A 23335-nucleotide genomic window follows, 5' to 3' on the forward strand; every position below is an offset into this window, starting at 1 on the left:
TACACTGCCTTTATGTCTCACGTCATGGTGCTACTACTCCATCACATATTTTCACCTGACATAGATGTTTTTGTGCTTTCCCAGTGGTGGTCAAAGTTTTTCTCTTCTGGTAGCAAGTCTGTCACAGGTGTTGGAACAAAAAGATTGATAGATCTCAACCGTGCGTGTTCCTGCTCAGGCTCTGAAAAGTGGAGGCATTATTAGGCCTTCATGCTCTTTCGGGGTGCGAGGTTGCTTTGCTAAGAAGGGAAATCTATCTTTCAGGAAAGACTTCAAGATGTCAGAACAGGATATCCTTGATGCTTTGGGAAGACTTGGATGCCTTGAAGAATTTAAAAAGGATGATGAACAATTGATAGAGAGATCAGTTTGTTAGGTCTGCTTACCTGGAACAAAGATTTCAGACAATGGTCAGCTCCATTGGTGGATGTTCATCACAAAGTGGCTTAGTCACTAAGGCACGTATACTGAGCGTATTGTGCGTTTGTTTTGAAACCGCATGTAAATCAGCTATGCAGACTCCCAAAGGCAACAAGGAACGGATCTACAGATACGTGTGGTGTTGACTACGGATGTAATTTTACTCTGGTCCGCTAGACCAGACACTGCAGGAAACGTACAATACCAATGTAGAATATAAAATGTCAAAAAACACAATTAATGTTACCTGTCACTAATATAGTCATTCATGATTATACATGGAAATTCTTTTAAAAAATGTATTTTTTTCCCTTGGGAAAACATTTATTAGGCTGTCTTTAATGTCTGTTGTACATAACAGGCATTGTTACAGTTGCTCCTGATTGTAGACACATGTTATAGCATACATACGATACTGACATAACTACTGGACTGGGACTAACCCTATAACTGATGCAAAAGATAGAGGTACCATCAACAAATAGTTACTTCAAATCCACTACGCTAAGGGCTCTTTAAGACGAGTGTTTTAACACGTTTGTCTCTTTTTCTTGCCTCACATCCAGATGGAACACTTAGAAAGAGATACTAACATTTTGTAACACAAAAATGCATGTGTCATTGACAAATGCTTACGCAAAATTGAATGTTATTTAAGCAATGCCGCTGTTCTGTTGTTGTGTACAGCTGACATTTCGTTTTGCCTCAAAAATGCAACAATGTTATGTCCATTAATTTTACATGTATGCAGAGGTCTAAGGGTTTCTGTGCAGAATGTATTTGCATCATTGAACCTTCAAAGAAATAGATGAAAAAGACCTCTAAGTGCATATGTATATTTTCCTAAAACTGTGGCCTTTTTTCACGTAACCATCTATAGTTCTCTACATTGATAGTCACTTCTGATAGTCATTATTTTATATATGATAGTTATATATATGATAGTTTGGGTGGGGCAAAAGGAATGGAGAGGTAATCACTTTTCTCTTATTTCCAGGACTTGTACACGCCTCACTTTGTTTACTGCCCAAACCGGCCTGCAACTGTCAGAAGAGGTAAATTGTCATTTACATTATTTCCTGAGGCAAATTGAGCTTGTTATATACTATGTTTGACACCTTGATTAAATGTATGTTTCCACATGAAGTGTCAAAATACTGCAGGGGTGGAGGGGGCGGGTGGCGTTACTACATTTTTCTATGGGGCCCACAAATATATAGTTAAGGCAGCAATTGAGGCCGGAATTGATCTGGCTGTTTGGCCCAGGTCGCCAAATTGGTCCCTGATCCTTAGGTTCAGCAGAGCATTGTACTATTGGCCTGTAAGGGTCCAGTCCCTGATCCTTAGGTTCAGCACAGCAATGTACTATTGGCCTGTATGTGTCCAGTCCCTGATCCTTAGGTTCAGCACAGCATTGTACTATTGGCCTGTATGTGTCCAGTCCCTGATCCTTAGGTTCAGCACAGCATTGTACTATTGGCCTGTATGTGTCCAATCCCTGATCCTTAGGTTCAGCACAGCAATGTACTATTGGCCTGTATGTGTGCAGTCCCTGATCCTTAGGTTCAGCACAACATTGTACTATTAGCCTGTTTGTGTCCAGTCCCTGATACTTAGGTTCAGCACAGCATTGTACTACTGGCCTGTATGTGTCCAGTCCCTGATCCTTAGGTTCAGCACAGCATTGTACTACTGACCTGTATGTGTCCAGTCCCTGATCCTTAGGTTCAGCACAGTAATGTACTATTAGCCTGTATGTGTCCAGTCCCTGATCCTTAGGTTCAGCACAGCATTGTACTATTGGCCTGTATGTGTCCAGTCCCTGATCCTTAGGTTCAGCAGAGGATTGTACAACTGGCCTGTATGTGTCCAGTCCCTGATTCTTAGGTTCAGCACAGCATTGTACTATTGGCCTGTATGTGTCCAGTCCCTGATCCTTAGGTTCAGCAGAGAATTGTACTATTGGCCTGTATGTGTCCAGTCCCTGATCCTTAGGTTCAGCACAGCAATGTACTACTGGCCTGTATGTGTCCAGTCCCTGATCCTTAGGTTCAGCACAGCATTGTACTATTGGCCTGTATGTGTCCAGTCCCTGATCCTTAGGTTCAACAGAGGATTGTACAACTGGCCTGTATGTGTCCAGTCCCTGATCCTTAGGTTCAGCACAGCATTGTACTATTGGCCTGTATGTGTCCAGTCCCTGATCCTTAGGTTCAGCACAGCATTGTACTATTGGCCTGTATGTGTCCAGTCCCTGATCCTTAGGTTCAGCAGAGAATTGTACTATTGGCCTGTATGTGTCCAGTCCCTGATCCTTAGGTTCAGCACAGCAATGTACTACTGGCCTGTATGTGTCCAGTCCCTGATCCTTAGGTTCAGCACAGCATTGTACTATTGGCCTGTATGTGTCCAGTCCCTGATCCTTAGGTTCAGCAGAGGATTGTACAACTGGCCTGTATGTGTCCAGTCCCTGATCCTTAGGTTCAGCACAGCAATGTACTACTGGCCTGTATGTGTCCAGTCCCTGATCCTTAGGTTCAGCACAGCAATGTACTACTGGCCTGTATGTGTCCAGTCCCTGATCCTTAGGTTCAGCACAGCATTGTACTATTGGTCTGTATATGTTTAGTCCCTGATTCTTAGGTTCAGCACAGCATTGTACTATTGGCCTGTACGTGTCCAGTCCCTGATCCTTAGGTTCAGCATAGCAATGTACTATTGGCCTGTACGTGTCCAGTCCCTGATCCTTAGGTTCAGCACAGCAATGTACTATTAGCCTGTATGTGTCCATTCCCTGATCCTTAGGTTCAGCACAGCAATGTACTATTAGCCTGTATGTGTCCAGTCCCTGATCCGTAGGTTCAGCACAGCATTGTACTATTGGCCTGTATGTGTCCAGTCCCTGATCCGTAGGTTCAGCACAGCATTGTACTATTGGCCTGTATGTGTCCAGTCCCTGATCCTTAGGTTCAGCACAGCATTGTACTATTGGCCTGTATGTGTCCAGTCCCTGATCCTTAGGTTCAGCAGAGGATTGTACAACTGGCCTGTATGTGTCCAGTCCCTGATTCTTAGGTTCAGCACAGCATTGTACTATTGGCCTGTATGTGTCCAGTCCCTGATCCTTAGGTTCAGCAGAGAATTGTACTACTGGTCTGTATGTGTCCAGTCCCTGATCCTTAGGTTCAGCACAGCAATGTACTACTGGCCTGTATGTGTCCAGTCCCTGATCCTTAGGTTCAGCACAGCATTGTACTATTGGCCTGTATGTGTCCAGTCCCTGATCCTTAGGTTCAGCAGAGGATTGTACAACTGGCCTGTATGTGTCCAGTCCCTGATCCTTAGGTTCAGCACAGCAATGTACTACTGGCCTGTATGTGTCCAGTCCCTGATCCTTAGGTTCAGCACAGCATTGTACTATTGGTCTGTATATGTCTAGTCCCTGATCCTTAGGTTCAGCACAGCATTGTACTATTGGCCTGTACGTGTCCAGTCCCTGATCCTTAGGTTCAGCACAGCAATGTACTATTGGCCTGTACGTGTCCAGTCCCTGATCCTTAGGTTCAGCACAGCAATGTACTATTAGCCTGTATGTGTCCAGTCCCTGATCCTTAGGTTCAGCACAGCAATGTACTATTAGCCTGTATGTGTCCAGTCCCTGATCAGTAGGTTCAGCACAGCATTGTACTATTGGCCTGTATGTGTCCAGTCCCTGATCCTTAGGTTCAGCAGAGGATTGTACAACTGGCCTGTATGTGTCCAGTCCCTGATCCTTAGGTTCAGCACAGCAATGTACTACTGGCCTGTATGTGTCCAGTCCCTGATCCTTAGGTTCAGCACAGCAATGTACTACTGGCCTGTATGTGTCCAGTCCCTGATCCTTAGGTTCAGCACAGCATTATACTATTGGTCTGTATATGTTTAGTCCCTGATTCTTAGGTTCAGCACAGCATTGTACTATTGGCCTGTACGTGTCCAGTCCCTGATCCTTAGGTTCAGCATAGCAATGTACTATTGGCCTGTACGTGTCCAGTCCCTGATCCTTAGGTTCAGCACAGCAATGTACTATTAGCCTGTATGTGTCCATTCCCTGATCCTTAGGTTCAGCACAGCAATGTACTATTAGCCTGTATGTGTCCAGTCCCTGATCCGTAGGTTCAGCACAGCATTGTACTATTGGCCTGTATGTGTCCAGTCCCTGATCCGTAGGTTCAGCACAGCATTGTACTATTGGCCTGTATGTGTCCAGTCCCTGATCCTTAGGTTCAGCACAGCATTGTACTATTGGCCTGTATGTGTCCAGTCCCTGATCCTTAGGTTCAGCAGAGGATTGTACAACTGGCCTGTATGTGTCCAGTCCCTGATTCTTAGGTTCAGCACAGCATTGTACTATTGGCCTGTATGTGTCCAGTCCCTGATCCTTAGGTTCAGCAGAGAATTGTACTACTGGTCTGTATGTGTCCAGTCCCTGATCCTTAGGTTCAGCACAGCAATGTACTACTGGCCTGTATGTGTCCAGTCCCTGATCCTTAGGTTCAGCACAGCATTGTACTATTGGCCTGTATGTGTCCAGTCCCTGATCCTTAGGTTCAGCAGAGGATTGTACAACTGGCCTGTATGTGTCCAGTCCCTGATCCTTAGGTTCAGCACAGCAATGTACTACTGGCCTGTATGTGTCCAGTCCCTGATCCTTAGGTTCAGCACAGCATTGTACTATTGGTCTGTATATGTCTAGTCCCTGATCCTTAGGTTCAGCACAGCATTGTACTATTGGCCTGTACGTGTCCAGTCCCTGATCCTTAGGTTCAGCACAGCAATGTACTATTGGCCTGTACGTGTCCAGTCCCTGATCCTTAGGTTCAGCACAGCAATGTACTATTAGCCTGTATGTGTCCAGTCCCTGATCCTTAGGTTCAGCACAGCAATGTACTATTAGCCTGTATGTGTCCAGTCCCTGATCAGTAGGTTCAGCACAGCATTGTACTATTGGCCTGTATGTGTCCAGTCCCTGATCCGTAGGTTCAGCACAGCATTGTACTATTGGCCTGTATGTGTCCAGTCCCTGATCCTTAGGTTCGGCACAGCAATGTACTATTAGCCTGTATGTGTCCAGTCCCTGATCCTTAGGTTCAGCACAGCATTGTACTATTGGCCTGTATGTGTCCAGTCCCTGATCCTTAGGTTCAGCACAGCAATGTACTATTGGCCTGTATGTGTCCAGTCCCTGGTCCTTAGGTTCAGCACAGCATTGTACTATTGGCCTGTATGTGTCCAGTCCCTGATCCTTAGGTTCGGCACAGCAATGTACTATTAGCCTGTATGTGTCCAGTCCCTGATCCTTAGGTTCAGCACAGCATTGTACTATTGGCCTGTATGTGTCCAGTCCCTGATCCGTAGGTTCAGCACAGCATTGTACTATTGGCCTGTATGTGTCCAGTCCCTGATCCTTAGGTTCAGCAGAGAATTGTACTACTGGTCTGTATGTGTCCAGTCCCTGATCCTTAGGTTCAGCACAGCAATGTACTACTGGCCTGTATGTGTCCAGTCCCTGATCCTTAGGTTCAGCACAGCATTGTACTATTGGCCTGTATGTGTCCAGTCCCTGATCCTTAGGTTCAGCAGAGGATTGTACAACTGGCCTGTATGTGTCCAGTCCCTGATCCTTAGGTTCAGCACAGCAATGTACTACTGGCCTGTATGTGTCCAGTCCCTGATCCTTAGGTTCAGCACAGCATTGTACTATTGGTCTGTATATGTTAAGTCCCTGATCCTTAGGTTCAGCACAGCATTGTACTATTGGCCTGTACGTGTCCAGTCCCTGATCCTTAGGTTCAGCATAGCAATGTACTATTGGCCTGTACGTGTCCAGTCCCTGATCCTTAGGTTCAGCACAGCAATGTACTATTAGCCTGTATGTGTCCATTCCCTGATCCTTAGGTTCAGCACAGCAATGTACTATTAGCCTGTATGTGTCCAGTCCCTGATCCGTAGGTTCAGCACAGCATTGTACTATTGGCCTGTATGTGTCCAGTCCCTGATCCGTAGGTTCAGCACAGCATTGTACTATTGGCCTGTATGTGTCCAGTCCCTGATCCTTAGGTTCAGCACAGCATTGTACTATTGGCCTGTATGTGTCCAGTCCCTGATCCTTAGGTTCAGCAGAGGATTGTACAACTGGCCTGTATGTGTCCAGTCCCTGATTCTTAGGTTCAGCACAGCATTGTACTATTGGCCTGTATGTGTCCAGTCCCTGATCCTTAGGTTCAGCAGAGAATTGTACTACTGGTCTGTATGTGTCCAGTCCCTGATCCTTAGGTTCAGCACAGCAATGTACTACTGGCCTGTATGTGTCCAGTCCCTGATCCTTAGGTTCAGCACAGCATTGTACTATTGGCCTGTATGTGTCCAGTCCCTGATCCTTAGGTTCAGCAGAGGATTGTACAACTGGCCTGTATGTGTCCAGTCCCTGATCCTTAGGTTCAGCACAGCAATGTACTACTGGCCTGTATGTGTCCAGTCCCTGATCCTTAGGTTCAGCACAGCATTGTACTATTGGTCTGTATATGTCTAGTCCCTGATCCTTAGGTTCAGCACAGCATTGTACTATTGGCCTGTACGTGTCCAGTCCCTGATCCTTAGGTTCAGCACAGCAATGTACTATTGGCCTGTACGTGTCCAGTCCCTGATCCTTAGGTTCAGCACAGCAATGTACTATTAGCCTGTATGTGTCCAGTCCCTGATCCTTAGGTTCAGCACAGCAATGTACTATTAGCCTGTATGTGTCCAGTCCCTGATCAGTAGGTTCAGCACAGCATTGTACTATTGGCCTGTATGTGTCCAGTCCCTGATCCGTAGGTTCAGCACAGCATTGTACTATTGGCCTGTATGTGTCCAGTCCCTGATCCTTAGGTTCGGCACAGCAATGTACTATTAGCCTGTATGTGTCCAGTCCCTGATCCTTAGGTTCAGCACAGCATTGTACTATTGGCCTGTATGTGTCCAGTCCCTGATCCTTAGGTTCAGCACAGCAATGTACTATTGGCCTGTATGTGTCCAGTCCCTGGTCCTTAGGTTCAGCACAGCATTGTACTATTGGCCTGTATGTGTCCAGTCCCTGATCCTTAGGTTCGGCACAGCAATGTACTATTAGCCTGTATGTGTCCAGTCCCTGATCCTTAGGTTCAGCACAGCATTGTACTATTGGCCTGTATGTGTCCAGTCCCTGATCCGTAGGTTCAGCACAGCATTGTACTATTGGCCTGTATGTGTCCAGTCCCTGATCCTTAGGTTCAGCACAGCATTGTACTATTGGCCTGTATGTGTCCAGTCCCTGATCCTTAGGTTCAGCAGAGGATTGTACAACTGGCCTGTATGTGTCCAGTCCCTGATTCTTAGGTTCAGCACAGCATTGTACTATTGGCCTGTATGTGTCCAGTCCCTGATCCTTAGGTTCAGCAGAGAATTGTACTACTGGTCTGTATGTGTCCAGTCCCTGATCCTTAGGTTCAGCACAGCAATGTACTACTGGCCTGTATGTGTCCAGTCCCTGATCCTTAGGTTCAGCACAGCATTGTACTATTGGCCTGTATGTGTCCAGTCCCTGATCCTTAGGTTCAGCAGAGGATTGTACAACTGGCCTGTATGTGTCCAGTCCCTGATCCTTAGGTTCAGCACAGCAATGTACTACTGGCCTGTATGTGTCCAGTCCCTGATCCTTAGGTTCAGCACAGCATTGTACTATTGGTCTGTATATGTCTAGTCCCTGATCCTTAGGTTCAGCACAGCATTGTACTATTGGCCTGTACGTGTCCAGTCCCTGATCCTTAGGTTCAGCACAGCAATGTACTATTGGCCTGTACGTGTCCAGTCCCTGATCCTTAGGTTCAGCACAGCAATGTACTATTAGCCTGTATGTGTCCAGTCCCTGATCCTTAGGTTCAGCACAGCAATGTACTATTAGCCTGTATGTGTCCAGTCCCTGATCAGTAGGTTCAGCACAGCATTGTACTATTGGCCTGTATGTGTCCAGTCCCTGATCCGTAGGTTCAGCACAGCATTGTACTATTGGCCTGTATGTGTCCAGTCCCTGATCCTTAGGTTCGGCACAGCAATGTACTATTAGCCTGTATGTGTCCAGTCCCTGATCCTTAGGTTCAGCACAGCATTGTACTATTGGCCTGTATGTGTCCAGTCCCTGATCCTTAGGTTCAGCACAGCAATGTACTATTGGCCTGTATGTGTCCAGTCCCTGGTCCTTAGGTTCAGCACAGCATTGTACTATTGGCCTGTATGTGTCCAGTCCCTGATCCTTAGGTTCGGCACAGCAATGTACTATTAGCCTGTATGTGTCCAGTCCCTGATCCTTAGGTTCAGCACAGCATTGTACTATTGGCCTGTATGTGTCCAGTCCCTGATCCGTAGGTTCAGCACAGCATTGTACTATTGGCCTGTATGTGTCCAGTCCCTGATCCTTAGGTTCAGCACAGCATTGTACTATTGGCCTGTATGTGTCCAGTCCCTGATCCTTAGGTTCAGCAGAGGATTGTACAACTGGCCTGTATGTGTCCAGTCCCTGATTCTTAGGTTCAGCACAGCATTGTACTATTGGCCTGTATGTGTCCAGTCCCTGATCCTTAGGTTCAGCAGAGAATTGTACTACTGGTCTGTATGTGTCCAGTCCCTGATCCTTAGGTTCAGCACAGCAATGTACTACTGGCCTGTATGTGTCCAGTCCCTGATCCTTAGGTTCAGCACAGCATTGTACTATTGGCCTGTATGTGTCCAGTCCCTGATCCTTAGGTTCAGCAGAGGATTGTACAACTGGCCTGTATGTGTCCAGTCCCTGATCCTTAGGTTCAGCACAGCAATGTACTACTGGCCTGTATGTGTCCAGTCCCTGATCCTTAGGTTCAGCACAGCATTGTACTATTGGTCTGTATATGTCTAGTCCCTGATCCTTAGGTTCAGCACAGCATTGTACTATTGGCCTGTACGTGTCCAGTCCCTGATCCTTAGGTTCAGCACAGCAATGTACTATTGGCCTGTACGTGTCCAGTCCCTGATCCTTAGGTTCAGCACAGCAATGTACTATTAGCCTGTATGTGTCCAGCCCCTGATCCTTAGGTTCAGCACAGCAATGTACTATTAGCCTGTATGTGTCCAGTCCCTGATCAGTAGGTTCAGCACAGCATTGTACTATTGGCCTGTATGTGTCCAGTCCCTGATCCGTAGGTTCAGCACAGCATTGTACTATTGGCCTGTATGTGTCCAGTCCCTGATCCTTAGGTTCGGCACAGCAATGTACTATTAGCCTGTATGTGTCCAGTCCCTGATCCTTAGGTTCAGCACAGCATTGTACTATTGGCCTGTATGTGTCCAGTCCCTGATCCTTAGGTTCAGCACAGCAATGTACTATTGGCCTGTATGTGTCCAGTCCCTGGTCCTTAGGTTCAGCACAGCATTGTACTATTGGTCTGTATGTGTCCAGTCCCTGGTCCTTAGGTTCAGCACAGCATTGTACTATTGGCCTGTACGTGTCCAGTCCCTGATCCTTAGGTTCAGCACAGCAATGTACTATTGGCCTGTACGTGTCCAGTCCCTGATCCTTAGGTTCAGCACAGCAATGTACTATTAGCCTGTATGTGTCCAGCCCCTGATCCTTAGGTTCAGCACAGCAATGTACTATTAGCCTGTATGTGTCCAGTCCCTGATCAGTAGGTTCAGCACAGCATTGTACTATTGGCCTGTATGTGTCCAGTCCCTGATCCGTAGGTTCAGCACAGCATTGTACTATTGGCCTGTATGTGTCCAGTCCCTGATCCTTAGGTTCGGCACAGCAATGTACTATTAGCCTGTATGTGTCCAGTCCCTGATCCTTAGGTTCAGCACAGCATTGTACTATTGGCCTGTATGTGTCCAGTCCCTGATCCTTAGGTTCAGCACAGCAATGTACTATTGGCCTGTATGTGTCCAGTCCCTGGTCCTTAGGTTCAGCACAGCATTGTACTATTGGCCTGTATGTGTCCAGCCTGTGACATTTTCACTGAGGTCATTTTCTCTGCATGTTTCAGTGGCTTCTCCACTGTACCTTTATTCGCTTGCCCAGGTTATTACAGCAGAATATAACAGAGATTGGCTCTTCCCATTTAGCTTTGGTAAAAGGACAGAAAAGGAAACGTAATTACAAAAAATGATTTCTATCTTAATAAGCAATTAACCAGGTGAATCCCTCTGATGACTTAAAGAGTAATGCAATTGGGACAAAACCTTTGTATTTACTATTGACCCACAACTGACCCACTGCCTATAAGAACCTTCCTCTCAGCACCTTATATTAAGTACCTGTCACACGATAAGATCCATTTACACTGCAACAAATAATTGATAGTTTTACAACTAAGTCTCGCACCTGGAGAAATCTTCCTAACGCCTTACACATTTATTAAATGGCATACTTGGCTACGTTTTACATCTGCTCCACAATCCCCTGCTCATTATTCCTAATAAGGACTTGGTTCTCTTCTCTCTTCGTTTATATGGAATTCTAGCTCACCAAGGTCTAATAACTTTGTAGGCCCTGAGTTTAGTTGCGTCCTGACTCTACCTATCATACATCTCAGTGCACTGATAACTTTGTTGTTCTCCAGATCTTATATGACCAAGGACTAATACTATCCAAGCACACGATTGGTGTATAGTAACTGTTGGCTGTTCCTGACCTAGGCTTGGCTCTGGAAGTGGCATCTCTCTTGGGTCGTTGGAAGGACATATAAACTCAATATTTAGGAAAACTGTCCGAGGTAATTGGTGAAACAACTGGTGACAAGTACAAAAGAGTGAAGCTGTGGCAAAAATGATTGTGCAAATCATATTTCATGGCAGAACAGGTCATTTCACCGAGGTGCAAAGATCCTGCGATACTATTTTCAAGCAAAGCTTTTCTTTCCGAATATGGTTGTCTGGTAACAGTCTACAGTCTAGAAAAATAAGTGTTCTGAGTTTTTTGGTGACAAAACTAGAATAAGTCAGATGTAATTTATACAAACAGACAAGAATAGTAAGAAAGGGGGATAGATACCATATTTTGCAGACAGTAATATGCCCCTGCACGTGTGGGGGTGATGTGATGTGAAAGACAAGCATATGACCAGCAAATACTCCTCTAGTTTAAAAAACAAAGTAAAGAAATGTAAACATGCCTGGAACATGCACATATCTGTCCTGAAAGTAACAAATTACACTATAAATAAAATGGGCAGACCAATAGATAGACCAATAGGTCTGTATCCGCTACAACACTACAAGCCTATTTTTTACATGTATGTTTATAATATTGTTTAGAATGTTTATAGATGACAAAGTCAAACGTTAAGGAAACACATATTCACACCAGGGTCAACACACAATGATAACAGTCAATGTTTCTATAAGGCCACAATCCTTTTGCTACCTGATCAGTGCCTAGACAGAGTAATATACAACATAACTTCTCTTTATTTATAATGCTCAACAGTTTTAAGCAACTGCCGGGAAGTTTATCGCAAGTAATACCAAACCGGTGTACATATGTCCAGTATTATAGACGGATACTACTCGCCAGACTCGTATAAGAATGCAGCTCAAAAGATGATAATAGGACCAGCTTCCTCCTTCATTATATAACGCAGATGTTGGCAAGATGTTGCAGTGGATAGCAAAATACATGTTACAACACTTTATTCCTTAGATGCAGTGAGACATGGGGTGTAACTGGTATTACTGTCATGTTATCCACTACAGTATCTTACCCACATTGATGTTTTCACTGGGAGGATGTGAGTTCTCTCTCTATCACCTGTGAACACAAGTGAGTACCCACCTTCTCTAATGCTTTACAGCTGCCTAATACACACTGTTTGGTGTTTGCCACTGTACATAACATTTATATATAGCTAAAACAATTGATCACGTCCTTCCTATGGCCGCATGGTTCCTTACTGGAGAACTGCTGGGCAGCTTTTGCACTTTCTGAAAATGTACTCAGTGCACTGATACCTATGTTGTTCTCCAGATCTTATATGACCAAGGACTAATACAAGCAATGGACTAAACATTTGTTGCTAATCATTTCCTTCATGATATGGGGGGTAGTCAATTGACCATGAGTTGTTGTTTTTTTCCTGCCGTGTTACAAAAAAAATATCGCGGGTTTTTAACTGCTATAGCGACCGATTTCAGTTAACGCAGCGTGAAATCTCGTGCAATTCAACTGAAAAAGAGGGAATGCTGCCCCCGTGCGTTAATCATTGTGTTTGCGAGTTTTTAGGGGAGTTAAGGGGGGTTTTAACGCGATCATGTATAACACAAAAAAAGGTTTTGCATACGTTTTCATACATTAGATTGCATTACACATTGATAATATCTACATTACAGTACTTTCTTTAGCATATTTTTTTATTTAACTATTTTTTACTATAGAATCATCTATACCATGTCAAAACACATTACATACCGTATAACTCCATGTATAAGACGCACCTTTTTCCCCCAAATTTTGGGTCTAAAAAAAAAGGTGCGTCTTATACACTGCAAGCGCTACTTACCTGATTGAAGAAGTCGGCATCTGGTGTGAGGAGTCCCCGCTAATCAGATCTCCAGCGTGTCCAGCGTGTCCCCGTTACTTTGCAAAAGGACCTTCAGGTCCTGCAGGCGCCTCCCACAGTCTCTGCGCTGTCAGTCATGTGACTGACAGTTCCGATGACTGCCGCTGAGTACAGATTCCTCCGTGTTTCCCTGACAAAAGCTGCACAGTCTTGTTGTCATTAGACAAGTCACGTAGACACGCTTGGGGCGTGTCTATGTGACTTGTCTCTAGTCAACAAGACTGTGCAGTAGCGCTCATTGCCTCATTTTGGTCTGAATGTCTGAACTATTGTAAGCTGCTCCAGTGAATAGTGGGACTATTGTAAGCTGCTCCAGTGAATAGTGGGACTATTGTAAGCTGCTCCAGGGAATAGTGGGACTATTGTAAGCTGCTCCAGTGAATAGTGGGACTATTGTAAGCTGCTCCAGTGAATAGTGGGACTATTGTAAGCTGCTCCAGTGAATAGTGGGACTATTGTAAGCTGCTCCAGTGAATAGTGGGACTATTGTAAGCTGCTCCAGTGAATAGTGGGACAACAAATTGCAAGCTCCAGTGTGCTCTGTGACAAATTGCAGGCTCCTCTAGTGTGCTCTGTGACAAATTGCAGGCTCCTCTAGTGTGCTCTGTGACAAATTGCAGGCTCCTCTAGTGTGCTCTGTGACAAATTGCAGGCTCCTCTAGTGTGCTCTGTGACAACAAATTGCAGGCTCCTCTAGTGTGCTCTGTGACAACAAATTGCAGGCTCCTCTAGTGTGCTCTGTGACAACAAATTTCAGGCTCCTCTAGTGTGCTCTGTGACAAATTGCAGGCTCCTCTAGTGTGCTCTGTGACAACAAATTGCAGGCTCCTCTAGTGTGCTCTGTGACAACAAATTGCAGGCTCCTCTAGTGTGCTCTGTGACAACAAATTGCAGGCTCCTCTAGTGTGCTCTGTGACAACAAATTGCAGGCTCCTCTAGTGTGCTCTGTGACAAATTGCAGGCTCCTCTAGTGTGCTCTGCGACAAATTGCAGGCTCCTCTAGTGTGCTCTGTGACAAATTGCAGGCTCCTCTAGTGTGCTCTGTGACAACAAATTGCAGGCTCCTCTAGTGTGCTCTGTGACAACAAATTGCAGGCTCCTCTAGTGTGCTCTGTGACAACAAATTGCAGGCTCCTCTAGTGTGCTCTGTGACAACAAATTGCAGGCTCCTCTAGTGTGCTCTGTGACAACAAATTGCAGTCTCTAGTGTGCTCTGTGACAACAAATTAGAAAGAGCCTTTTGATTCCTCCTGCTGCACATTGTATGCTGTAATAATAAAGCAGCAGTTTCAGCAGTGAAAAGGTTACAATACCATATCCTGTAATTACTGTATTAAATCAGTACCATTCCACGTTCTGCCCAGAAATGGCTCAGAAAAGATTTTCATACAGTGCTGATTTCAAATTAAAAGTGATCCAGTTTGCAAAACTGAATGGAAATCGTGCTGCTGAGCGTAAGTTTGGTCCTCCTCCAACTGAGAAAACAATCCGAGACTGGCTACTGGAAGAAGAAACCCTACTGAAAACACCACGGCAGAAGAAGGCTATGAGAGGCAAGTCAGCAAAATCGCCTGATTTAGAGAGTGAATTGAAGATATGGATTGAAGAGCAAAGGGCTATTGGAATTCCTGTGTCCACAAAGATGGTTCAGCATGAGGCAAGAAGAATTGCTGATACAAATGAAGTTACTGACTTCAAAGGAGGACACAATTGGTGCTTCAGGTTCCTGAAACGGAATGGACTAAGCATGCGTACACGCACCAGACTTGCCCAAAGGATGCCTGAAAGCTATGAGCAGAAGGTCCTTGAATTTCATCGTTTTGTCACTCAATGTCGGAAGACACATCAGTTTGAGTTGGGACAGATTGCAAATATGGACGAAGTCCCCCTTCAATTTGATGTCCCAAGTAACAGAACTCCAAAAACATACTGGTAGGTTAATTGGCTGCAATCAAAAATTGACCCTAGTCTCTGTCTGTCTCCCTCTCTGTCTGTCTTTGTGTGAGTGTGTGTATATATTAGGGAATTTAGACTGTAAGCTCCAATGGGGCAGGGACTGATGTGAATGAGTTCTCTGTACAGCGCTGCGGAATTAGTGGCGCTATATAAATAAATGATGATGATGATGATGATGAACTGTTGATAAGAAGGGGGTAAAAACTGTAATTGTGAAGACAAGTGGACATGAAAAGAGCCATTATACAGTTGTTCTAGCTTGTTGTGCCGACGGAACCAAGCTGCCTCTTATGCTGATTTTCAAACGCAAAACAATGCCAAAAGAAGTCATTCCTCGAGGAGTGATTGTCCATGTTCATGACAAGGGTTGGATGGATCAGGATGGGATGAAGATCTGGTTTGAGAAAGTTTGGAGCAGGAAACCAGGTGCACTCTTATGTAAACCTGCCCTATTGGTGCTTGATCAGTTCAGGGCACACATAACACCAAACACAAAGAAGATTGCTGCAGAGCAAAAAACAAAACTTGCCGTCATACCTGGAGGCTTGACATCCCAGCTCCAACCACTTGATGTCAGCATTAACAAACCCTTCAAAGCTACCATGAGAGAGGAATGGAACCAATGGATGAAGTCTTCTGGGGACAATTTGACACCAGCAGGTAGAGTGAAAAAGTCAACTATAGGAGAGGTTTGTACCTTGGTGAAAAGATCCTGGGATAATATCAATATTGAGATCATTGTCAAGTCATTTAAGAAGTGTGGCATTTCAAATGCCTTAGATGGAACTGAGGACGAGGCAATATATGAAGACAGCGATTCATCATCAAATACAGATGAGGACAAGATAATGGATGAAAGTTCTGACAGTGATGATGAGTAGTTTTATTATAAATAAAACTTGAGTTCAATAACTTTATGTAATACATCTTTTTTTTCATTTTGGGCCCCAAAATTAAGGTGCATCTTATACATGGGTGCGTCTTATACATGGGGAAATACGGTATTTGTACCAAAAACATACATAAATATATTTAATTAATGATTTTATTTATTTTTTTATGCTTTTTTTCCCAAAAATTTTTCACAAGAAAATCAACTTTTACGTGTTAGTCATTACTGATAAACATAGATTATCTTTTTTTTTTAATTTATACATGATTTAAAATAGTTTTCTTAGGTTTTTTTATTTTTATCACACCCCAAAAAGGTGCGAGATAAAACAGCATATTGACCTGTTGAATAGCTTTTAACGCAGCTGCCTCTCGCACACCCTATACTTTCAATAGACCTTCTACTGGAGCGCGAGAGGACCGTTTCATGAAAAAAAACCGGAGCGTTAAAAATGGAATTGAATCGCGGGTAAAGTTAACCCGTTCAAAAATTATAAAAAAAACAGAGTTAAAATGACGCGGTCCTAAAAAGAATCTCGGGGTCAATTGAATACCCCCCTATGACTAAACACAACACATATTATAACCTCCAAATGAATTATTAAACAGGGATTATTATATATATTTCTTCTAAAAATCATATATGACTTATAGGACCCTTCTAGATAAATAAAACAAGGGTATAGCCAATGGTAATAAACTCAGATACTACTAGGTAAAACAAAGCTACACATTTCCATTCAGAATTTCTTAAAGCACTACGACTCAGTTGTCTTTGGATAACAATTTCTTTTACTTATCTATAAAAATCAATACTAAAGCTTTCACTTATTTTAATAAACACAAATTTGCAGAGAAAGAAACATTGTTCAAGATAATCTGTCTATTTGTTGTACTAGAAGTTTGCAATAGATAGTTGTCTTGTATTTTAAAAAAAAATCCAAAATAAATGAAACACATTAGAATTATCCAGATCCATAACAAAAAGAACAAATAAGCATATCACTATGTTTTAAAACATTTAGATTGTAAGCTCTTCAGGGCAGGGACCTTAATCATATATTTTTCCCTCTTGTACTTGATCTTTCCTTTTGTTATTGTTTTTGAAATTATGCAAGGAGCTGCACACATCAATATATACATAACTGCATACATTTACACTAGATTGTAGACAGCATGCAGTGGCAGATCTAGGGAGGGGGGGGGGGCAATTGGGGAAAAAAAGGTGTAAGTTTGTTCCTGGACAAACCATGTTACAATGCAAGGGGTGAAAATTAGTTTATTATTTTGCACATAAGGAAAATACTGGTTGCTTTTTCATGTAGCACACAAATACTTGATAGGTTTATTTTTACACTGAAATTTGAAGTTGATCTGGGCATGCCCAACCCCACTATAAATCTGTCCACACATTTTAAATTTACCACCCCCTCCAATGCAACATGGCTTTGCCCATGAGCAAACTTACTCCATTTTTATGCTTTGCTCTCCTTAATGACTGCGGCCCTGTGTGCGGCTGCCGCAGACAGCTCATTAATAGAAGTAAAAAAAAAGGGGGTGGGCAGGGGCGCACGCAGGATTGTCAGGGAGGGGTTGAGGGGTTTCGGGGTTGAGGGGTCCCCCCCCCCCTGACCCAAAACCCCCCCAAAAAACAACCACGAGAGAGAGCTGCTGCGTTTTGGCAGCGCTTCTCTGACAGCGCCGCGGCTGCTGTATAGGACAGTGCCGCTTTGGTGGGCACTGAGTTAGCGAAGGGGGGGGGGTTTCTGGAGACTCAGAAACGTGCGCCACTGGTGGGGACTAAATCGCCCCCCTAAAATATACTCTAGATCCAACCCTTTCCGCATGTCAGTGTTTTTGTTATGTAAAACCTATGCGAATGATATAGAATATTACCATCAAAAATACATCTAAAGATTTGCAAAAGTCGTACTGAGGGTCGTACTTAAAATTAGGATAAAATCTAGCTTAGGAACATAATCTAACCATGGTTTTGGCAGGGGCTACTAGACAAACCACAGAGTACTGGGAATATCGGCTGCCTGTAGCAGACCCATAGTGCTCCAGGGCGGGAAAGGAGCAGCTGAGAAACATTTAACATTTATGTGATAATACAACCTTATATTTAACCTTTCATAAATTCTAAGGAGCCGATTCAATTCTCCGCGATGTCCAGAACGGTCGCAAAGGCACTCCGCAGCTATGTAACATTGTAAATTATCTTTGCACCCCAAAGAAGTATACAGCAAAATCTGTGATGTTCAGTTACCGCGGTCCCTGGAAATGAGCGCAGCCCAAGATCACGGCGATGGTTGTCGACTCATCAGTGAAAATTGAATTGTCCCCTAATTGTTTTGATCCCAAGGAAACAAAACTACAGAATAATGTCTGCAATAGGAAATACTCAATCTTACAATTTATGACACAAAAACATTACTACAATAAGGATTGGAATATGCATATAATTTAATAAAGCCCGCTGAACAAGCATGAGGTTTCCCCAAAGGCAGAGGCTATGGAGTGTTTTTATAGTGTATTGTTAATAAAATCTAATCTAGGGAACAACTGTAACTGTGCGTAATGGATATTTGTTGCTTTCTGTCTTTGTCCTTATGTTGGTAAAAGTAGAAAAAGCAGAAATACTTCCATAGATGATTAAGTGTAATAGCCAGAAGTTAAATGGTCGTCATCATCAATGCATTACAAATAACTACATTTTATTTTATATTTACTACACAGAAAAACACTAAAGTCTATTTAAAGTATATTCAATCTAATGTAAATGCTGTGCTTTACAAGCATTTCATACTGATTTACAGACACAACAAAAAACAAACAAAAACAAACTGCATACGTCAGGAAAAATACAAATATATTAAGAAACAAAAAGTATTCTATTATAGTACATTTCACTGCTATTTTACCTTAAGTGTATTGATCTTGGTTGGCCTAGGAAGTCCATTCACATGTGCATTTTACATATAAAGGAAATTTATCTCACAGATCAGAAAGATATCTAAAATGGAGGTTTGCTCTGAAATAAAAGCCTTCCTTTCCACCCAACACTATTGCAAAAAACTAGAACTCAATCTATTTAAATCAGGCGTGATCATGATACAACAAAGGCTATGAAGAGACCTGGATTTATAGATGTGTAGCTTGTGTCATTCTTCATTTGAACTGCAAGCAGCCTCGGCATGAAATGCACATTCATACATGCATTGCATAAATCACATCAGGAATGTTTCCCCTGACTCAGTACATGCATGCACTAATAGCAACGAACAATAAATAACACAGGCTCATATTCACCAGCTACAATCCGATTATATACCACACAATAAATAAATATATTATGACGTTTGTGCAAGAAAAAAAAAATTACGACACGACTTCATTAAGGCAAATCCCACCTGAGTTATTGATTTGCACAGAACACTTACCTTCTACCCACCTAATATGCAATAATAGGCAGCAGAGAGGTGCGTGCCCGGTATCCCGGGGATGATGAGTGGGTAGGAGGAGTTGAGTGGTGATGATAGTGATACCAAGTCACAGGCATGGGGTGCTGCCAGCCGCCATCACTCACCTCGATTAAGGCTCTCCTCCTGTATTCTGTGCTGTGTATGGGCAGTGGCAGTGCCCGGCTGGCTGATCTCCCCCTGGCTGCACAGAGAGGCGCTGTCTGCTGCCCCTTCCCCTCTGACGTCACACACCGCACTACCTCATACGTAATCTGTCAGCCTAGTGTGCAGCTCCTATGCTGTGTGGATCCCACTGACAGGTAGAATGTTATGTCATAGCTCCTAGCTGGGAACTCCCCAAACAAGCTGACATACAGATAGATGCTTTATATGGCAAAGCATCAATAGCTATAATGCATACATTTATTTTTTATTGTCTATTAAATAGGGTTTTTATAACCTTATAAAACGCAATCCATGCTGGAAAGACAAGGTTATAGCCAATGATTATATACAGTTATACATTCAGGTATATTCACAATTTTGTATTTACTATGATTTATTTGTTACTCTTGTTGCTTTATATGAGTTATATGTTACTTGTATATATAATGTTTCTTTCACTGAGGTTTATTTTCCCATTGTTTGTTATATGGCTTTTCAAGATATTCTATAGAGTTTCAGGGGGGGCTCAATTAGCCGCAATGTGCCTCTGGAACATCAGAGATTTGACACAAATCTCAGCTCATTTTTCCTTGGACCCAAAAAATGAGTGGAGATTTCTACCATAACTGCTGGCAATGTGCACGCCATTTGTGATAGTTAAAATCAATCTTTTAAACTCATGTTCACAAAAAGGCTCCAGTTTTTTCAGATAGAAAGCCATGTCACCTTTTTATGACATCTTTTAAAAGCTTGCATGGCAGCGAAATACTTAGAAATAACTATTTTTTTTATTTTTTTTTTGTTTACAACTGCAACAAAACATACATAGAAATAGAACAAGGAAACTATCTTGATGGAGAAAGTGCAGACATGAAATAGAGAGGACCCTGCTTATGAGAGCTTACAGTCTAAAGGAGTGATAAACATGGATTACAGTACTCACAGTTGAGTGATTCCGAGTTCTTGTCCATAAAGTCCAAGATCCCGAGATGTTCCACTGAGTCTCTGCTTCAGATCATAAAGGCGTTTCCAGAGGAGCACTTTTGAACAAGTGGAACACAATAGTAGTAAATCCATTACACAAAAGTTAATGTGTTAAAATTAGTTTATTCATGTTCTACATGTAATGTATTTCATTGCTGATTGGGTTTAGTTTCTATACATGGTTGTTCTTATCTCTGTATCCCAACTAATAGCTATATAAGTGTTCCGCTATTTTATATATAAAATATACCCTACACCTCTTATATTATGAGCTTCTTTGGCCATGGCCATCATTACTTTCATGATACCATCAATGTACTGCTATAATATATATCTCTCTTGATGGCCAAGGGGACCTCTCATATCCATTTGTAACCCTTTTTTGTTTGTTTGCTTTGCGGTCCTATTTTGGTCGTTGGAAGAGAGAGCAAATGCTCCTTTCCTAGATCCTCCCCTCTTCACCCCCCAAATATCCTCTATCCCCCCGCCCCCCCTCTTTTTTCTTTTTTTATTCTATCCTTCCCTTTCTCCCTCCCCACCATCCTTTCCGCCCACCCACCCCCCCCCCCCTCCCATAGTGTTATAAATGTTTTATGTACACGTTGTACTTACTTTGCACACCGTTCTACGGCTAGATTTTGATTATATATTTATATTTGCTATTGTTATTTTTATTTTTATTTAATGTACTCGATTAGTGGGTCTCCCGGGGTTTCGGCGGCTCCTCACACCACGTTAATTTAAGGACCACCCCCCCCCTCCCCCACGCACCCTTTGACATTGTTACTTTTACTGTGCTCCAATACTGGATAATGTCTGTGAATCTGTACAGGATTCCTTTTACTCAGAGTTTTCGCCCAATTGGGCTTCTTATTTCTCTATCTCCTTTCTCTTTCCTTTGTGACTTTGATCCACTCTCTTATTGGCTTTCTAAGCTTGTGTCCTTCCTACAAACTAACTGGTTTTGTTCCCCATCTAACTGTCTAGTGCTATCTTTGGAAACTGGCTCCCCGCTGCTGCCATGGCTTTGAAGATTTTTTCCATTAATGTGAATGGCCTCAACTCTCCTTGAAAGCGTACGATACTCCTGGGTGCCTGTAGGAGAGAAAAAGCAGATATTGTATTTCTTCAGGAGACTCACCTCACGGGAGCCCATACACAGTTTCAGGGTAAGCAATTTTCCCAGACCTTCTTTGCCTCAGCAGATTGTAAGAAACGCGGCGTTGCAGTTTTAATCCATAGTAAGGTTCCCTTTCTTCACTCCAAAACCCATGCAGACCCAGAAGGCCGCTTTCTGATGGTGATTGGCACTCTCCGTTCTGCTCCCGTTACATTGGTATCGGTCTACGCCCCGAATCAGAAGCAAAAACTTTCTTCACTGGGCTTTTCAAGCAAATTGAGCGGCTGGCGCAGGCAGGGCCTGATTAAGGGTCACAGCCGCCCCAGGCTGCTACACTAGCTGCCCCCCCTCCCCCCAGTGTGTGTGTGTAAATAAATTTGTTTTATATATATATATATATATAGATATATATCTGTAAATAAAATTGTAAAACATTAATACATAAAACACACTTCATTATGCACTTCCTCTCTTACCTGATCTTGCAGCGTAGATTACCTGGTGTTCTCTTTTGCTTGTTCTTGGAGTGTTGTCCGTTGGCTTTTGGAAAATTGGGAGCCCTGTATTTAAAAAAAATTGCAAAAAATATTGCAAAAATTGTATTATAGTGCAAAATTTTAACAAACCCTGAATGATACAAAACAACCCCCTAGTACAGACAGACAATAAAATATATGAAAATTATTTACACTCCTATAGTAACATCTACCAGCCCTGTCTATCTAGTATTAAGTATTCTAGTGACCGCTGAAACCACAGTCAACATCAACATCACCACCACACAATACAGAAATCCTGCCCTCTACAAGCTATTTCATCACCTCCCCACAAATTCATCCCCATGTCATTTTTATCAACCCGCACCAGACAGTTTATGACCCCACCTATCCAATTCACTAACCCCCCCCCCCGTAGCCAGTACCTTACCTCCCCATTGCTTTTTCATTAATCTCCCCTATCCAATTCATTAACCCCCCCTCTAGCCAGTTCATTACCTTACCTCCCCATTTTCACTTCATTAATCCCCCCCCCTCTAGCCATTTCATTAACACCCCCCATCCAATTGATATGCCCCTCTATCCAATTCATAAGCCCCCCCCCTCTAGCCAGTTCATTAATCCCCATTTTCACTTCATTAATCCCCCCCCTAGCCATTTCATTAACTCCCCCATCCAATTCATATGCCCCCTCTATCCAATTCATAAGCCCCCCGTCTAGCCAGTTCATTAATCCCCATTTTCACTTCATTAATCCCCCCCTCTAGCCAGTTCATTAATCCCCATTTTCACTTCATTAATCCCCCACTCTAGCCATTTCATTAACTCCCCCATCCAATTCATAAACCCCCCCCTCCAGCCAGATCATTACCTCACCATTTTCACTCCATTAATCCCCCCTATCCAATCCATACTAGCAGATCATTAATCCCCCCATATCCAATTTATAAGATCCCCCCCAGTCAGCTCCCCCCTCTCCAGATCCGATGTGTCACCCCCTGACATTTAACAAGCACTTACCTTGCTGTCTTCTGTTCTCCTCTGACCAGACGCCGGCGCTTCTGTCATCTTCACACGCAGCTAACAGCATCCGACGCTGTTAGCTGCGGGCGCGCTCTGTGTGATTAGTGTGGTCACGTGAGATGTGAGATCTCACGTGACCACACTAAGCAATAAACTGATAGGGCAGCTAACAGC

The 23335-nt window shown here is 43.3% G+C and overlaps 1 protein-coding gene across 3 annotated transcripts in view; it reads right to left on the bottom strand.

Annotated features, from left to right (window-relative positions):
* The window catches only part of FAM169A (family with sequence similarity 169 member A), a 63949-nt gene extending 44268 nt beyond the window's left edge, over positions 1 to 19681 (bottom strand). The window contains exon 1 of one of the 3 annotated variants that reach the window (XM_075181843.1): positions 19498 to 19681. The gene's annotated coding sequence lies outside the window, so the exon portion shown is untranslated. The other 2 variants (XM_075181864.1, XM_075181854.1) reach the window with 2 other exon arrangements.
* Between the last annotated feature and the right edge of the window lie 3654 nt (positions 19682 to 23335).

This window comes from Mixophyes fleayi, chromosome 1 (assembly GCF_038048845.1).
Source record: "Mixophyes fleayi isolate aMixFle1 chromosome 1, aMixFle1.hap1, whole genome shotgun sequence".
NCBI lineage: Eukaryota > Metazoa > Chordata > Amphibia > Anura > Limnodynastidae > Mixophyes > Mixophyes fleayi.